The 20,133-nt window shown below is 39.4% G+C and overlaps 1 protein-coding gene across 1 annotated transcript in view; it reads right to left on the reverse strand.

The window, feature by feature from the left end:
* Positions 1-17,898: 17,898 nt before the first annotated feature.
* Positions 17,899-20,133, reverse strand: part of ofcc1 (orofacial cleft 1 candidate 1) — a 167,398-nt gene continuing 165,163 nt past the window's right edge. Inside the window, exon 21 of the mRNA XM_057824675.1 lies at positions 17,899-18,163. The gene's annotated coding sequence lies outside the window, so the exon portion shown is untranslated. The remainder of the gene's footprint in view (positions 18,164-20,133) is intronic.

The following is a 20,133-nucleotide window of genomic DNA, read 5'->3' on the forward strand; positions in this document are numbered from 1 at the left end:
CCAGAGTTACGTTGGTTGCCCTGACAGGAGACCACTGAACCAAAAAAAAAAAAAAAGGGTATGACTGGCTAACTGAAGCAGTGTTTCTAAACACCTTTACACACATTTTAGTGTAATGTTTTTCAGTTAAGTGTGTGAAAATTGACAAATTATTATTATTATTTTTTAAAATCTCACACAGCTTTCAGGCCATTTAGTGTAAAACTGCAAATGGTGCATTTATTTGTGTGAAATGTTTAATTTAACAGAGAAGTTGTTTACACATTTTTTGAAACTCTAGCTATTGTTACTGTATTGTGCTTGTCTGCTCTTTGGCAGTTGGCAGTTAATTTTGGGCAATATGCCAAACGGTACTTGAGCCACATTGTTAGTCTGAGGCACTTTAATCTGTTAAGCTCTTTTTGTATAATACTGACAATTTATTTTATTTTATGCGAGCTGAGTTGTTAAATAACATTTTAAAACTCTATTTGGTTAAGTATTAATTCATTCATCATACATTTCATCTGAAAACAAATTTTAAGTCCATTATGGTATTTTCCTAGATTTTTTTCCCCTGAAGAGCAACTTGATTCATCCCGAGGGAAATGTGATTAATCATGATTAATCACACAGTTGACATATGATTAACTAGATTGTTTTTTTAATCATTTGACAGCACTAATATATATGTATGTAACCGGTGTGTTTCCACGCTCCACAGCGGACCTGCGTGTACGCGTTACACTCACCCACTGTAACCTTCGCTGTCGATCCGGGTCCTGGCACCATTGTAACCGGTGTGTCCGTGAAGCCCCGTGTTCCGCTCCCACCTCTGACCAGGCAGGGACGCGAAAATGCACACCACGATGCTTCCACTCGGCAGGTAGGGACGCTAACCACTGCGCCATAAAGCCCGAGCCAACTGCGTAACTGTTAGCATCCTCACATGTAGGAATCAGCAGGGAGGTTTCCACACTCCACAGTGTGGAAACCTGCGTGTGCCCGTTACATATATATATATATGGCGGAAAACACAGACAAGACTGAAAAAGCAGTTTCTGCTCTTGCACTCCTCTTTAAAAGAAACTGCTGTATTTTAAGCTAAAACAACTGTTGTGTTTAATAGAACAATATGTCTATATGCTGCCATAGCAGATTCATGGAACATGAAGCCCCCAAACTATTTTTAATTTGTCCGTTTTACCCTGAAAACCCTCGCTTACAGACGTCGTGCCACCACTTTTGTTTCAACCCAGCCATAAAACAAAGGAAATTAATTATGTTAAACTTTTTTAACTTTTAAACGAATTACGTCACAATGAAAAATTTGGCGTCTGTAAAATGTCACGGATATCTACCTCATAACTATCGCTTAATTGTATTTTTTTTGTTACTGTCACATTTTCCCCGATATGTTAGACGATAAATAATCGATCCAAACAAAAAAAAAAGAAAAATAACATTTAAAAGGGCAACTATATGAAAAAGAAAATCTCAACCACTCCTTGTTGTCTGCGATTTCGGCATCTCGACCCTTCTGATATCACCATGTTTCACCCATAAAATTAAATGAATCTTTAAATGCCCTCTTGTTCAAAATTTTTGTTCCCCCAGAAAATTGAGATTTTAAGCTTTCCAATGATGTATCACGCATGCATATAGGACAATTTTGAAATTTGGCCAAATTGGGAGTCTCAAAGCGGAACTTCATGTCACCTGAGTAGGGAGGTTTCCACACTCCACAGTGTGGAAACCTGCGTGTGCCCGTTACATACATACATATATATATATATATATATATATATATAATATATATATATATATATATATGGCGGAAAACACAGACAAGCCTGAAAAAGCAGTTTCTACTCTTGCACTCCTCTTTAAAAGAAACTGCTGTATTTTAAGCTAAAACAACTGTTGTGTTTGATAACTACACAAACTATTTTTAATTTGTCTGTTTGAGCGGGGTATGTGCGTTAATTGCGTCAAATATTTTAACATGATTAAATAAAAAGATAATTACCGCCCGTTAACACTATAATTTTGACAGCCCTATTTTTTTAATTTTTTTATTTTTTATTATTATTATTTTTGTGATTCTAATTTATCACCAAATAAAAAAAGAATTGAATACAATCACAGTTTCCATTGTGAAGTGTATTTGTTTTCACCAGTCGAGGAGTCATAATGGTACACATCGCCGTACAATCCATTAAGAAATTGACGAATCTTTCCCGTGACATTCTGGCCTTCACGAACTTCGTGATGAATTTTGTTTTGTGCCGCCCTTTGGAAAATATATTCATGAAATTTCAATGTCAGATGAAGCAAGCCATCTTTTAAGCAGAGTTTGACTGTGACACACTATCCCTCATTTCTATTCCAGCCATGACTTTATTTAGTCAAATAAACAGCCATTTGTCATGTGGGATTTCTATTTTTCTTTTGTCACTCCCTTCTGTTTGTTTTCCTTTTTTCTCTTTCTTGTGATCGCTCACACACACACACACACACACACACACACACACACACACACACTACTGGTAATTGAACAACAGTGACTGTTGAGGGCCACAGTAAATGAGACTGCCATTGTAGCATCAAATATAATCAGTTTGATGAGTCTTATATATGCCCTCATACTCAAAGTAATGTGATATTGATTTGGCGCTCTGATATAGTACTCCTCTCTTACGCCACACTGAATATTGGCTTTCACAAATTCCGGCGTGATGTTTTATTCTTTGATCCTTCTCTGTGGCCTGACTTTCCCTCTTTGTCATGCATTCCCATCGATCCGTGTTTTTGTTTTTGTTTCGAGTTATGAACGAGTTGCGTTCCTTTTTTGATTTGTGATCATTAAAGTTGCAAAATTGTCATGAAATTTCTTTGTGTGCGTAACGCATAGGCGAAGATTGGTGGCCAAAAAATGTCATTGCACGTAATTAACTTTCCTATATTTAAAGGGTAAGTTCAGAATTTTTGACATTAGGTTAGGGCTGTCAAACGATTAAAATTTTTAATCGAGTTAATCACAATTTAAAAGTTAATTAATCGCAATTCAAACCATCTCTAAAATATGCCATATTTTTCTGTAAATTATTGTTGGAATGGAAATATAAGACAGATATATTCATTCAACATACTGTACATAAGTACTGTATTTGTTTATTATAGCAATAAATCCACAAGACAGCATTAACATTAACATTCTTTCTGTGAAAGGGATCCACGGTTGGAAAGACTTGTAATTCTTAAAAGATAAATGTGAGTACAAGTTATAGTAATTTTGATAGTTTGTATATTGTGACTAAATATTGCCATCTAGTGTATTTGTTGAGCTAAACTTAATGTTTTAATAGAGTATTATTTTGCATAGCTATTTTGATTGGGAATGCCAGATCTCTTTGCATTGAGCGCTTTTCTTTTTGTGAACATTATTTTATTCTTGAGAGATAGGAATATTATTTTTGTTGTGCTTTCACTAAATGATACTGTTGCGACTTAAATGTTCTTAACTGCCCATATGCATGATGGGAATTTGAGCAACCATGAGTCACAGTGGTTGCTGCAAATGGTATATCTTCTCTGCGTTGAGTACAATAGATGGTGTTAAGAAAAAGATCATCTCCAGTTATTCTTCCCCATGTCGCTTGCCACAATAGTTTTAACACTTGTGGAAGAGATGCCACCGCTAATTCCATTAAATAGCGCGGCTCCAATAAATGCCTGCGTTACCAATTCGCCCTTCTTGGTAATTGGCGGTGCTATGGACCGGCGATTCATGTTTCCTCGTTGTCGTTGGTTGGCTCGGTTCGTCTGATTCCCTCCTGAGGAAGACGGCGGCGTACATATAAACACCGAGAGGCGTTGGATGGCTTTTTGTGGGTACTTTTATTATCAAAACAAAAGCATGTGGGGGACGCAGCACTTGAGCCTGCGCTAACTGCGCACTTTCTCTACTCTCTCGCGCCCTCTCTTACTCGACCACTTTCTTCCTCACTGCTCAATCTGACAATGCCGGTCACATTGAAATTAACAGCGGCCCCCTTGGCGGGTGCCGGTAACACCTGCGTTCACTCCACTTCCTTGTCTCTGCCCTTAGCTCTCAATATACTTCAAACGGCGCCATTGTAGTCTGTTCGCGGCAATGCTTGAGTGGGTCGTTCCGCGCATGCATTAATTGCGTTAAATATTTTAACGTGATTAATTTATAAAATTAATTACTGCCCGTTAACGCGTTAATTTTGACAGCCCTACATAAGGTTACCTACCTTCCAGTTAATAGGGGATTAATTAGTCGGTGGAGTTGATTTAAAAAAAAAAAAAAATCAGTGCAGTTTGTTAGTTGTTTGGTAGTTTCAGGGCTCCGGCGTGGCTAAGCTAGCGCGAGTTAATGGTGCCTGCTTAGCATGCCAATAAGAAACAACACATGCACACATGAGAATCACCGATGACCCATGCAATAAATGGTGTTGGCTGTGTTTTCAGGATAAAGTTAAAACTTACCATGTCAATAATTGTAGTATGAACAGCAACATTTGTAATCCATCAGCTCTGCAAGGAAAAGGCTGTCTAGGCAAGCAGGGTGGAGTGATATCATATCAGGTTTTTCACCACTGATTTTTTTGTTGGAATGAAAGGGACTCCCCAGCAGACTACGGACGAGTGGCTGAAGCACTGCGCTCTATAGTGGTCGCGTTACACATCTAAAAAAAAAAATAGTCCTGCAGAATGAAATGAATTACGGCAGTTTGGTGTGACATTTTTTTGGCCGTCTATGCTAGATCTGCTAATATCGTTTTTTATTTTGCACTCCTGGCCAAAATTATTGGCACCCCTGCAATTCTGTCAAATAATACTCAATTTCTCCCAGAAAATGATTGCAATTACAAATGCTTTGGTAGAAATATCTTGATTTATTTTGCTTGCATTGAAAAAAACACAAAAGAGAATTTTTTAAAAAATGGAATAATTATAATTTCACACAAAACTACAAAAATGGGCCGGAGAAAAGTATTGTTATCCTCAGCCTAATACTTGGTATCACAGCCAAAAGACAATAACTGCGAACAACTGCTTCCGGTATCCATCACTGACTTTCTTACAATGCTCTTCTGGAATTTTACACCATTCTTCTTTGGCCAACTGCTCCAGGTCTCTGAGATTTGAAGGGTGCCTTCTCCAAACTGCTATTTTCAGATCTCTCCACAAGTGTTTTATGGGATTCAGGTCTGGACTCATTGCTGACCCCTTAAGAAATCTCCAGAGCTTTCTCTCAAACCGTTTTCTAGTGCTTTTGGGTCATTGTCCTGCGGGAAGACCCATGAACTCTGAGGGAGACCCAGCTTTCTCGTATTGGGCCCTACATTTTGCTGCAAAATTTGTTTTTGTCTGTGTCTTCAGACATCATAATGCCATGCACATGGTCAAGCAGTCAAGTGACAGAGGAAGCAAAGCAACCCCAAAACATCAGGGAACCTCCACCATGTTTGACTGTAGGAAATGTGTTCTTTTCTTTGAAGGCCTCGTTTTTTTTCCCTGTAAACGCTGTGTTACTGCCTTTACCCAATAAGCTCTGCTTTTGTCTCATCTGACCAGAGAACATTCTTCTACAATGTTTTTGGCTTTCTCAGGTAACTCCAGCCTGGCTTTTTTATGTCTCTGGGTCAGAAGTGCGGTCCTCCTGGGCATCCGACCATAGAGTCCCTTTTCATTCAGACGCCGACGGATAGTACAAGTTGGCACTGTGGTACCCTCAGACTGCGGGACAGCTTGAACTTGTTTGGATGCTAGTTGAGGGTCTTTATCCACCATCCAGCTATCTTTCGTTGAAATCTCTCATCAATTTTTCTTTTCTGTCCACATCTAGGGAGGTTAGCCACAGTGCCATGGGCTTTACACTTATTGATGACACTGCACACGGTAGACACAAGAACATTCAGGTCTTTAGAGATGGACTTGTAGCCTTGAGATTGCCCATGCTTCCTCACAATTTTGCTTCTCAAGTCTTCAGACAGTTCTTTGGTCTTCTTTCTTTTCTTCATGCTTAATGTGGTACACACAAGGACACAGGACAGAGGTTTAGTCAACTTTCATCCATTTTAACTGGCGGCAAGTGTGATTTAGTTATTGCAGTACTTCTCAAATGGTGGGGCGCGCCCCCCCAGGGGGGCGCAGAGCGATGCCAGGGGGGGCGCGAGTGACCTCGGGGAACATGCTTTTTTTTTTTTTTTTTTTTTTTTGCCGTACTAGAATAAAGTGTACTTGCACATCCACTCCGTGGGTGGCAGTGGCGCTCTCATTTTCAAAGTGCGTGCAGTATTTTTGAAGTAAGCAAGAGCACACGGAAGAGACTCATGCAGAGCTGGACTCACGCAGCGACCCACTGTCTTAGTGTCTTCTTCGGTTCTCACGTGTCCGGCCGAGAAGTGCCGTTTTCGGCTTGGGATCGTCACGACCACCGCCCTCACCTACGGTTCTCCCTCGGCCGCCGAGAATGCGCTTTTTTCGGGCCGTTTGTCTTTGACTTTCAATATAGTGGAAAATGAGGAAAGACCACTGTTTACTGAGTCTAAAAATGATTATAGCGGAGAAGCCAAATCAGTTAAGACGCCACTTAAAGACATTAGACCTCAATCTCATTGATAAGCCGCTTGACTATTTTTCAGCGAAAATGTGCCGAATACTGCCAATTTTCACAATCGTCCCGCTTTGTCAGTGTTATATCAGTAAACCAGTGAGCACTGTGGTGAATCAGCGAAAATAAAAACTTTCCTTCTGTCCAAAGACACCCCCCCCCCCTTCTATTCAGTTTTGTTTTTTTTTCGGTCAAAGTTTTTGGCATGTTGTCCTGAAGAGTAAATGTTTCTAATCAATTTGAATTTGTCATTATTTACTGATTTTATTACATTTTATTTTTCAGTATCAAATGGTCAAAAATGTACCTTGAGTGTATTTTTACAGTTTGGATGTGACTTTTTTTTTTTTTTTTTTTTTAACTTCAGGCAAATTGATGCGCGTTAAGTCTTTTCTGTTACAAGCAACACAATGTTAAAAAAGTTATACTTTATTATAAGTTGATCTATGTTACTTTTTTTTTTTAATAGAAAAAAAAGGACACAATGTTAGGCTGAGGCGTACTTATAATAGTAATATAGACGAATTATACTATTTACAGTGGCGGCAGAGAGTTGGGGGGGGCGCGAAACATTTACGTCTTCCTTGGGGGGGCGTAACAGAAAATAATTGAGAAGCACTGAGTTATTGCCACCACCTGTTATGTGCCACAGGTAAGTCACAGGTGCTGTTAATAACACTAATTAGAGAAGAATCACATGATTTTTCAAAGGATGCCAATACTTTTGTCCTGGAGTTTTGTGTAAAATGATCATGATTTAATTTTTTCCCCCCACATTCTATTTTGTGTTTTTTATTCATTGCAAGCCAAATAAATGAAGATATTACTACCAAAGCATTTGTAATTGCAATCCTTTTCTAGGAGAAATTGAGCATTATCTGACAGAATTGCAGGGGTGCCAATACTTTTGGCCAGCAGTGTATATTAGTCATCTCAGAATGTGTCTTCGTCTCGTCTTTCTTGACGAAAATTCGAGACATCTCATCTCGTTTACTATTTTTTCCTCTGCAAAATTCCAAAATTTTACTCCCAATACAAATAAAGGTTTCCAACAATTTTGAATGAACCTTGATTGACGAGCACATATTGTAGTGTCTACAAGAACAATGCCAACTTTGTGGTAATACACACTCAGCAGATAAACAGTACACTATTTTCAATGAAAGATTTTAAGAGGACGCTTGCTATTAGCATTAGCCTAATGCGAACGCGAATGCTATGCTAACACTTCGAGTTACATTGAGTGTATGATGGTCGCTCAGCACAGACCTTTGAAGGCTAAAGCAACATTGTATATTCTCTCTGGCCAAGATAAGCAAACAAATCTTACCGTGTGTGCAAGCTCGGGGAGCAGGGGGAGCATATCACTAATGACATAGCCAGACACTGCTACAATGCAGGCTAATTACACATTGTGAACATGTTTTCGTCTCGTTCTCGTCTCACGAAAACGGGCATTTGTATTGTTATGTTTTAGTCTCCCAAAACACGTTTTTTGCTCGTTATCGTCTTATCATTGTCATAAAAAAGTGTTCATTGACAAAATATTTTCGACGATACAACACTGACAGTAACTAAAGTACTGTTTTTTGAAGATGAAGAATTGAATGGATTTGGTGGTGATTTGGAGGGAGATCGAGAGTTATCGTTTATCGTTATCTGAATAACTGTTAATATGTCAACAAATCCCTATTTAGCACTTTGTTCTCCGTTTATTACTACTATACTGTAAAGCTGTCCTGACTAGTCGATGTTATCGATGACGTAAATGCGTCGACGGGCAAAACATACCGTCGACGGGTAATGACGGGTTAAAAAAAATTACATGCGGATAAAGTTTAGAATGGCAGGCGCTCGCGGTACAAGCGGTTGTTACTGGCACCCCCAAGGGGGGCGCTGTTATTTCAATGTGACCGGCGTTGTCAGATTGAGCAAAGAGGAAGAAAGTGGGCGAGCGAGCGAGGGAGAGGGCGCGAGATCGGCGAGTTGGAAAAGTGCGCGGTAGCGCCGAGTTGAGTGGCTTCATCCCCCATCTTTTTGTTTTGGTCAATAAAAGTATCCTTAAAGAGCCATCCGACGCCTCTCGGTGTTTTTATGCACGCCGCCGCCTTCCCGAGGAGGAAATCGGACGAACCCAGACGAACCGACGACAACGAGCCAAGTGAATCGCTGGTGAGGAGTTGAAAACACCGCCAATTTCCAAAATGGGCAGAGATGGTTACACGTGAAAGCGGCATAAAGCCAAAAAAGCAGACCAGAATAACCAGAGTGTGGAATTATTTCAAGGAAAATATGGAGGGTGCCACTGTGTGTACTCTTTGCTAAGCTGAGCTCGCATATCATGGTAGCATGTCGGCTATAAACGAACACTTGAAGCGCCGTCACCCAAGTATAATTTTTGAAGACAACAAGAAACAACAAGCTAGCGGATTGTAAGTCCATGCAACTCTCTAACGATTTTTTAAATGGAAGTTGCCTTTATGTGCGTCGTATCAACGCGCATTTTTATTTAATAAAATAATTAATTATATATATTTTTAAATTATTATTAAATTTATTAGGATCATGGAAGCTCCCACTTAGGGAAAATATATACAAATATCCTGTATATACATAATATAAAAATTATATATGGAAACACCACTGGCCTGCTTACTGTAATCCATGACTGCACTAATGTTAGTTATTTAATATTATAAAGTTTTACATATAGTAGTATACTATAAAATTAATACTATATGCTTAATTTTTGTTACTGCTGGTATGTGTGCCTTTCATTCAAAATAATTGTGGTAATATTTCAGTGTGCCCTCTGCGTTATCTTCAGGTTAAAACAGTTTTTCCCCTCCCCAAATAATGCGGAATGCACACCGGAAAGAGCATCTGAACTCACACAAAGTATTCTAAAAATGATTGTCTGGGACATTGCAATTCATTTTAACATTTAGAACAATATAGACAATGACATACCGCAAAAAGAGTAAGAATTGTTTTGACTCCTGTTAAAAAGGTAAAGTCACAATGTTTCCGTTTACATTTTTTTTGCACCAGTTAATGCCAGCAGCATTTGACCTCATTGTTTGTGATTTATTATTGATATTTATGTTATTTATTAATACGTTAATAAAGAATTTAGGTGTTCCAAATTGTTTTTTGTGAATTAATAAGCTTTAACAAAAATGTCATTATTAAATTAGTACAAAAAAAAAAATTTTTTTTAGATTAGTCGACTAAACGTAAAAATAGTCGGCTGACTAATCGGGAGGAAATTAGTCGTTTGGGACAGCCCTACTATACTTTTTGTGCTTGGTCTCTTATGAAATAGTGACCTCCCCAAAATTCAACTTCTACTCCAGTGCAATTTATAAATGTTTTTTTTTTTCCAGTAATGATGCAGACATTGGGAAAGCAGAATAAAAATGTTCCCTAAATGTGTCATATTTTTCCCAAGGCTGGATGAGCCAACTGAGTGCGCCGCTGTTACCTTGCCACACTATCATAATCGCTGCCACGTTGTGAGTGATGACTCTCCTACAGGAACTAACAGCTGTATGTGCAAATCATGCATATAAATCAATTACAGGGGCCCTATGTACTTTAAATGCGCCCATTAATTAAGCAATGTCAGCGCCAATGAACCGTGAAGTTCATTACATTTTTAGCATCCAAGCCCAAGATTATTTGAAGAGTCTCTTCGATGATCGGGCTGATAGCTCAATGTCAAGTAAATGACAGTAGAAACGTTGTGAGGGGAGGTGTTGGTCTGCCTCATAAATTTACAAAAGACTTCAGGTGGCATGACCTTTATTGGCCTGTTCGAAACTCCGAAGGCACATCCGTTGCAGGCAGACATGCATTGTTTGAAGTGATTCATTTTTGGGGAATACCAGTGCAACATCAGCCAGATTAAGGCAAAATGGTTTACACTATACAGCGGAGGGTTATATTGGTGGCAAAAAAACAACAACATACTCTGTATTTATATAAATTAGGGCTGTCAAACGATTCAAATTTTTAATCGAGTTAATTACAACTTAAAAATTAATTAATCGTAATTAATCGCAATTCAAACCATCTATAAAATATGCCATATTTTTCTGTAAATTATTGTTGGAATGGAAAGATAAGACACAGGACGGATATATACATTCAGCATATGGTACATAAGTACTGTATTTGTTTATTATAACAATAAATCAACAAGATGGCATTAACATTATTAACATTCTCTTAAAGCAATCCACGGATAGAAAGACTTATAGTTCTTAAAAGATAAATGTTAGTACAAGTTATAGCAATTTTATATTAAAACCCCTCTTAATGTTTTCGTTTTATTAAAATTTGGAAAAATTTCAATCAAAAAATAAACTAGTAGCTCGCCATTGTTGATGTCAATAATTACACCATGCTCACTCATGGTACTAACCCATAAAACAAGCGGATGTTTCACTGTACTGTCATTTTAGTCTGTTTGAGCGGGGCATGTGCGTTAATTGCGTCAAATATTTTAATGTCATTTATTTAAAAAAATAATCAGCGCCCGTTAACGCGATAATTTTGACAGCCCTAATATAAATATATACTAGAGTTGTCCGAATAATAACTTTTTAACCAATAACCGATATCCCAATATTGTCCAACTTCAAAAATCCGATACCGATATCAAACCGATACCCATACATGTGATCGCGGACTTAACATATTACGGCTAATTGTACTGTGATGCCCCATTGGATGCATTAATAATGATAAATGTAACAACTTAGTAACAAGCTTTCCAAATAAACATTCTGTGAATAACAAGAGAACAACTTAAGTTATGGAAAAAGGGCCAATTCTGCACCACTAAATTTATTGTTGAAATCAAAAGAGTGCAAACATCAGTTTCTTTGGATCAGATGCAAGTGCAAAGGGCACACAAGGTACTACCATATACATATTGGTCCAAAACCGATAATGAAAAACCAACGTCGATTTCCTCCAGGATCATTTTAAAAAGCTATTATCGGCCAATATTATCGGCTACCTGAAAATATTGGAAAAATCTAATATATACATACAGTGAGGCATCGAATGTCTCCAGTGGTGCATCAATAATCGTTTTGTTATAAAATCGGAGCCTCTGAATCGTAATTGAATCGTTAGGTGCGCAAAGATTCCCCCCTCTACTGGGAACATTCGTTCATTCGAAACCAAAGCATTCACAGTCATTCTGTCCGATTTTCAGGCCATTTATAGGCAACTTGCTATTCATTTTAGGGCATTTACAGGTCATTTCCTGTTCAGTTTGAGTCACTGCCTATTCATTTTGGTGAATCCCAGGTCACTTTGTGTTCTATAACTCAAAATAAACAGGAAATGACCCATAAAATACCCCAAAATCAACAGGAAGTAACTGAAAATCAACAGGTAAATGACCTTAAATGGCCCAAAATGACCTCATTGCCTGGCATTGGCTGCCACTGATGGCCATAGACGTTCAATCCATTTGAAGTGGGAGGATGGCAGCGAATGAACGAATGTCCTCCCAGTTTAAATGGATTGGACGTCTAGTAGTGATAAACTCATTCCAATTCACAGCAGAAGCTTGTTTTTCTGTTTATTAGTCATTTTTAGAATATCCTATTACGATTTCCTGACCAATGTTTCGATAATCGTTGTATCGCCATATCGTCAGATCATCGTTATCGTGAGCTTTGTATCGCAAATCGTATCGTGACGTACCAAGAGGTTCCCACTCCTGTTTTTAAAAGCTATTTGGGAAAAACTGATGCTCGATTCAACTTTACAAGTGTGAAGTTGCCCAATTCTTGTTTCCCATGAGGCTTAAATTATAATCATTTCAGGTAAGAACATTGGCCAACTCAAAAACTGGCAACTTAAAACGCTAATTGCTTGATAGCACTAATATTTATATTAGTCATTCAAAAGTCGGGCTCATACAGTACAAATCCCTGGAATATATCTAACAGATTTAATTCCTCTCTTTTCGCGAATTGGCGCAAGGTGGTATTCAATAATAAGGACTTTAAGCCGCAGCTGTAATTTGTGTTCAGCGCACATGTGGATGCGTGCCAAGTTCCTTGTTTGCCACACTTTTATTTCAAGTTGCTGTGAGATGACAGGAGATGATGGGGAGGGGTCTGAGAAAAGAAGCTAGGCCCAGCTGCCTGGCATTAAGCAATGACCTCTGCATAATGAAAGATGGCTTCTACATTTCCCACTCATTACAAGGTTCCACACTGTGACTACATTTGCATATTCATATATATTTTTTTCATTCCATCTCCCCTCCCTTTTTTTCCTCACTGCAAATGATTTCTCCTGTGAACAGGACATCTGCCCACCTGACTCTACTCAAATAAATAAATATGTGTGCAGGCAGGCACATGATCTATCCAGATGCCACAATAATATGGCACGACATTGACATGCTCGGAGAGCCTTCTTTTCTTACTTGCTATCTTTTGCATGATTTTTTCCCTTCACCGCTTAAGCACCAGGATATCACGTTCTGGGTCAGCGCAGAAGAATACAGCTCGGACAAAAAAACCTGACAGAGGTCAGGAGTGTAAATCTGATTTGCATACCGTATTTGCGCTATTGACGGAAGTATGCCGTAACACATGTACTGTCGGGTTGTGCACAGCTTTGGTGCTGCTAAATGGATGTTTTTATATGGTGGAAAATATTGAGACACTTGTGCTAGACCCCTTTTAGTTGGGATGATTATGTCTAGTTTTTCTAGCGCTGTGCAAGCTAGCACACGCCGACAGAATGACAGAACAGTCACATGGCAACAACAGTATAGAACGTCTATTAATAGCATGCAGACAGACTGCAAACATCTGTAACGCATTCTGGATGTGACATCATCTTCTGTTTGGAGATATAGTAGTGGGCGGGGTCAAGGCAGCTGTGAAAGGAAGATTAATTATGAACAAATGTCATTATAAAGCCATTTCTGTCATTGTTTTGTATGGATTTGTGTCCAAAAGATGGTCTGCTATCTTTTTGAAATCACTTTCTTCAGAGGGAATTCATACAGAGTTCAGGTCAGTTTTTTAATCGCGATAGCCACCTTTGCCCTAAAGCAGACATGTCCAGAATCCGGCCCGGGGGCCAAATGTGGCCCGTGGTCATATTTAATCCGGCCCCCAGCCTCTGTCCTAAAATCAATAACGTCTGGCCTGCACACAGACTTAATAATTTGGTCAGCAGTACTGCTACCAGCATATGAAGTAGCTTACACACTAAATGCTGCTCCTCATTTACCCACTAAAAGGCAGCAGCACTCTAATACCCCTTTCCCACTCACCAAAAAAGTCATGTCAACCCACTAACAATCGGCTTTTGGCGGTAGTGGGAAAGGTGCAGCGACCTGCCTCGACCCGTGTCAATCAACCCGCCAAGCGAACCGCGTTAAAATCACCTCGGCTCTGATCGTCATGCAGTGTGAAAGCAAAACCCCGGGTCAACAGTCAACACCCTAATCTACATGGTGACGTAGGCTCTTACGTAATGCGTCATAACAATTTCGATCATTTTGAGGGCAGTAAAAAGCATGAAAACAGAGAACACAAACGGAAAGGAGGCTTCCATGTTGCTCTGCATTGTTTACTTCCTTGAACTGAATGAATTCGGTCGCACTTGTGTCGACGCGCATCTTAGCGTGGTGACGTCACGTAACCTTACGCATGGCTGAGGAGGGGTGGGGGGTTAGACGGGTGAAAAAAAAAAAAAAAGACACGGCTTTTTTTTGTTTGTCAATGGGAAAGGTGCCAAATGCCAATTGCTAGTGGGTTGCATCGGCTTGGAAAAAACGCGCGTTGACCCACTAGTTTCAGTGGGAAAGGGGCATGAGCAACATTAACCCGTGTGACCGTTTACTCCCAATTTTCTAAATTGGTGACAATCAACAAAAAAAAAAGTTGACTGGGACGGCCGACGCTTCAAGGATAGGTGGAAAGTAGACTACTTCTTCACTAAAATACGCAACAACTGTGTCCACCTAATTTGCAAAGAGACAGTCACTGTTTTTAAAGAGTTCAATGTGAGGCAATATTACCAAACAAGACACGTTGACATGGACGACAAGATTACAGGGAAGATACGTCGCGAGAAATTGAAGTAACTTGAAGCTAGTTTAGTTTCCCAGTTGTATTTCGCAAGAGCCCGAGAATCAAAAGAGAACGCCACAGAGGCTGGTTGCGAGATTGTTGAAATTATTAATTGAAAAAAATAATAAAGCAAATGTGACGCACAGAATGGCTTGCTAAAATTTGCTTAAATATATTGTTCTACGTAAAGGATGTCAGCCAAGGTCGGCCCCTCCACATTTTTACTACACCAAATCTGGTCCCCTTTGCAAAAAGTTTGGACACCCCTGCCCTAAAGTGTAACATCAGCTTGTACATTGGGGGGGCATGCTTGTACGAGCACGAACATAAAGCAACAGGTGCTAGGCCCATTGAATCAGCACCAGAAATGTAGAAACAGTTAGTAGCAACTCTTATGTGGGTTAGAAAAGTGTTTTTGCCAAGCACAGACAAGGCGGAGGCTCGGTGAAACAGCGCTGTTGCCGTGTGGACGTGTGTTCGACCTAAAGTCTCTTTATGGAGGGATAAAAAAACTGATTTTAAGGGCTATTTCAGTTAAAATGTCAGGGCTCTGTGGTGGAGGATGCATGGAGGACTAAGGTATTTTAAACTAAACTATTCAGTTCTGGGCCCTTGGTAAATGGTGTTATACTTGTATAGCGCTTTTCCACCTTTCAAGGCCCTCAAAGCGTTTCACACTACATTGCCATCTACCTACTGGTGATGCAGCACCAGGAGCAATGTGGGGTTCAGTATCTTGTTTAAGGATACTTAGGCAAGTTCATCAGGGCAGAGAATCGAACCCACAACCTCTGGGTTGGGGGACAACTGCTCTACCACTGAGCCACACCCCTTGCAACTTGGACATCACGCAACTCAGACAACATGCAGGTCAGGGTGGTGGCAGATCGTGCCCCTCTCCTCATATCATGCGAACCTAACTTTCTCGACACTCCCCTTTTTTTGGGGATTAGAAATACATTCACACACCTAGGAGAAAAAAAATCCTATTAAGAATCCTGTTAATCCTACAAAGAAAGGAAGCGCTACTGAGCTATCTGTCCAAAGAAAATTATACCAGAAGTCCTGGTCTTTCTCTACATTCACTCTGGCAAACTTCAGTCTGGCCTTCATGTTCTTCTTAGAGAACAAAGGCTTCCTCCTTGCACTCCTCCCATGAAGGATAAATTTGTGAAGTGTCTTTCTGATTGGGATTAGAAATACATTCACACACCTAGGAGAAAAAAACCCTATTGAAGAGGGTCCTACAAAAAAAGGAAGCGCTACTGGGCTGTGCAGCCATGCCCTTATTCAAAACCAAAATGAATCTTCTAATTGGGCCAATTCGACCAAGTGTGCCAAATTTCGTGGCTCTATGAGCTGCCCAAGTCCTTCAAAAAAAAAAAAAAAAAAATCTACTTCCTTTAATGGCGAACATAGGGTTGTCACGGCAACAGACGGAGACATGTGGACGTGAGCCTTAAAATTTAGTATTACAAAAAGTTTTGTAACTACAATCACAACCATGAAAACAACTGGACATGTATAAGTAAAATTAGTGAGTTTCTGTTGCCACTAGTTGGCACTGAAGAGTTGACCCTTCAGAGTACGACTCCCACTAAGCATACGAAGGTTTGACGCAGATATATTGTATGTCTGCCAAGTTATGGCGTGGCTCAGTGATAGAGTAGTTGTCCCCCAACCCAGAGGTTGTGGGTTCGATTCTCTGCCCTGATGAACTCGCCTAAGTATCCTTGAGCAAGATACTGAACCCCACATTGCTCCTGGTGCTGCGTCACCAGTAGGTAGATGGCGATGTAGTGTAAAGCGCTTTGACCCTTGAAAGGTGGAAAAGCGCTATATAACACCATTTATGAGTGTTCAAAATTTGTAGCGAGACAAAATGGCGACATTTTCACTTTCCTGTTTGAACCCCTCTGCTTTAACAAAACCTCAACATTTTTCATCAGGCACCTGAACACATGTCTTAAGGCTACTCTGATGAAGGTTTCAGGTCAATTGATTTTTTTCCCCTTGGAGGAGGAGCCAGTCTCGTAAAAAAGGATGATTCCTGTTCCCAGCAGGGGCGCCAGGCCTCATTGGTAATATTTCAATGCAGTTGTGATCAGGCTGAGATAACTCACATACATACCAGTTATGAAAAAGAGTGATCCTTGGATCAGGGAGTTATTAGTCATTTACTGAATTTGGCGTTTTCTTTCCCCCCAAAAAGGCCGACTTTGGCACCCCGTCAAGACCTGTGCCCGTGAATGGAACCTCCCTATTTTGATAACGTTAGATCTCATATGTCTCATTAACAGTCCCACCAATTTTGAGGCGGATCCAACTAATCTATCCAAAATACCCGATTTCCTGTTTGGTCTGGAATATGCGTGCAAGAGACTTTTTGGAGCAGTTTTGCACAAGGTATCGGCTCCCCAAATTTCATCGTTCTACATTGAAAAAATCAATAGAAGAGGCCTTTTAGAAAAATCCAAAGGGGCACCACTTAGCCGTTTTGTTAGGTTTTTACACAAGGTTGCAAAATTACCGAAATTTATGCCAAGCCGTCACTTCTTTTGGCAGAAGAGATGGAGTTTATTAAAATTGGACGGCTAACTACCCTGAGTAAGAACAACACAAAACAAATCCAGAGTGAGGAACCCTAGTAAACAATAGGTTAGCGTGGATGGCATGGAGTATTGGTGGAATTGCACCTTTAAGCACTCCATTTCAGTTTGAATGGAGCCCCAGGTTATGTCAGCGGGTTGCTGATCCACGCAAACACAAACACACTTACACACACTAAAAAGTTGCGTTTCCTCATGAAAGCTCTTCAAAAGATTTGTTCTTTAAACAAAAATCAGCAAATGTGTGGCACTAACACCTAGCGGCATGTGTTTCTCCCACCATTCATGTCTTTTCCCCTCCCAGGTACCAATTTGAAATTTAGATTGTGTGGAAATTGTTTGCCCTCTGCAATCAAATATTTGAACCAGCGCAATACCTTCAGCCACTCTGCTGCTGCGCCCTTTAGCGCCACTTGCAAAGGGCTTTGTTGGTGTGATGAAAAAGGCGTAAAAGCCATTTAAGACAAATGGCTTTTATCAACAGACAGAAACACATATCAAACAGTTCAGAGTGAAAGTTTGTTCTTTATTGGAAACGGTTTGACCAATGAATCTAACATTGCTCTGTTTTCAAACGAGCACAGAATTCAGGGGAAATTCCAAGTTACTTTCGCAACAGTTTTTCACAAGAATGTCCTGTCTTGTATAAGTCATGGATGCGTGCCATCGTTAATCACAGAATTGCATATGAGATGGCTCGTCACAAGGATAGTATTGGTGAAAAGGAGCACGATAGTGAGACGTTGCCGGGAGGGAAATACAAAAATATCCAAATAGCTGTAGGAAATGACATGTTAGGAGTGTTGAAGCTGTAGACCACAAGGAGACAGACAAGAGTAACGTGTCATCCAATAGCGTACCGCACGTAACATTTGCTCATTAATATTCATTACGTTAGCAACTGTTGCTAGGGGGGTCAAACTCGCGTTTCTCCCTCATGCTAGATGCATATAAATACTGGATGAACAAGATGTTTACGAAACAAAATGGTGACGTCACATACCGTAATGGTCGGCAACGGATCGCCGTATACGTTTCTTCAACACAGTGTCAATAAAAAAAAAAAAAGGTCTTTATATATATATATATATATATATATATATATAATATATTTATATTTTTGTCTCCAATCCTGTACCCGTTTATAATGCGCACCATGATTTTACAAGTTGATTTTGGGGGGAAAAAAGTGCGCGTTATATTCGGGAAATTACGGTGTAATTTCTTAGTTAAGGGACACATGTGCTTCACTTTACAATAAGGGTCCAAAAAACATTCAGTAATGGTAAATTAAGGTTATGTAATACTTATGAGGTACGTTCACGTGAAATATGACCAGACTTAAGGTTAGGTACATTAAATTACTTAACATTCATTCACTTATACATTAGTGCATTAATAAATAGTTATTAATTTATACTGGTAAGTGATTGTTATTTTAAAAACATTGCTCCGTGAGTCCTTGGGTGCTGCAAACCTAACCTTTAGTATGGTCATATTTCACGTGAGCGTACCTCACAAGTATGACTTAACCTTAATTAACCATTACTGAATGTTTTTTGGACCCTTATTGTAAAGTGTAGCACATGTGTCCCTTAACTAAGAAATTATAAATGCTCAAGTTAACGAACCCTAACCCTAAATAGGCGTATATGTATTTTTAATTTTACCAAATCATTAGTTACTGTCTGGTTATGCATTAACTAATGCTTTAACTCATGTCAATTACTGGTAATATATTAATAAATGTTAGATAAGCAACTATATTAACTATTGTAATGTTACTTAAACATCAGTTATTGTCTAAAAATGCATTAACTAATGTTAATTAAGGGACCCGTATTTTAAAGTGTTACCAAATGTTCAGTTAAAGAGATGGCTTGAGTGTCGAAAGCTGAAAAAGACGAGAAAAAGAGCCGACCTGATCCAGAGCATAGACTTCGTAACCTATTGACATGACACGGGAAACGGGGCAGATTCGTAGGGGGCCTATTTTCAAAAACTTCAAATATTTTCAAAACCAAAGCTGCTACCAAACTTAAACCACAACAGGCACCTACCTTTGCCATATATGAGTCTTCATGAGCAGCGGCATCACAAAATTCAAAGTCGTTCCCTTATAAAATCCCGATTAATTTTTATAAGTATAACACAACTTAAAATGGCTATAAAAGTCTAAGATTTTACACTAGATATACAAAAATCACCAAATGCAGAGATAATCACCTAAATTCTCAGGATTTATAGCAATATTTAACATATCATGTAAGTTTTTGACCAAAATAGCAACTTAATTTTCAACAGTTCAGATCACATTTGATGGTGATTTTATGCAGAAATGTGAGAAATTCCAAAAGGTTCAGATACTTTTTCATACCACTGTAGAATATGGATTAAATGAAAGACATGACATCTATATGCAAGATTTTGCTGAATATACATGCGTCATAACCTCGGCGTTTCCAAATTAAGACAAGGAGCAACTTTAAGGCTCATACAAACGTATCTAAAACGGCCTCGATGTGTAATGGCTCCCTATAAACATGAGGCATCATTAACAGTCAAATTATCGCGCTTTGATTTTAGCTCAGCGCAATAGATTAGCAATCTATAAAATCTTTGAAAGGACGGCCCTCACGACAACCCCGTCGTCCCAGTGCGCCGCGGCTGGGACACACGCTAATAAGCTCACAACCTTTAATTAAGCAATATGTGTAAGAAGGCGGCCATTATGGCCTGATTTGTGAGCCACTTCATTATGCTAGGCACCGGCTGGCAG

The sequence above is a fragment of the Corythoichthys intestinalis genome, chromosome 20, assembly GCF_030265065.1.
Source record: "Corythoichthys intestinalis isolate RoL2023-P3 chromosome 20, ASM3026506v1, whole genome shotgun sequence".
NCBI lineage: Eukaryota > Metazoa > Chordata > Actinopteri > Syngnathiformes > Syngnathidae > Corythoichthys > Corythoichthys intestinalis.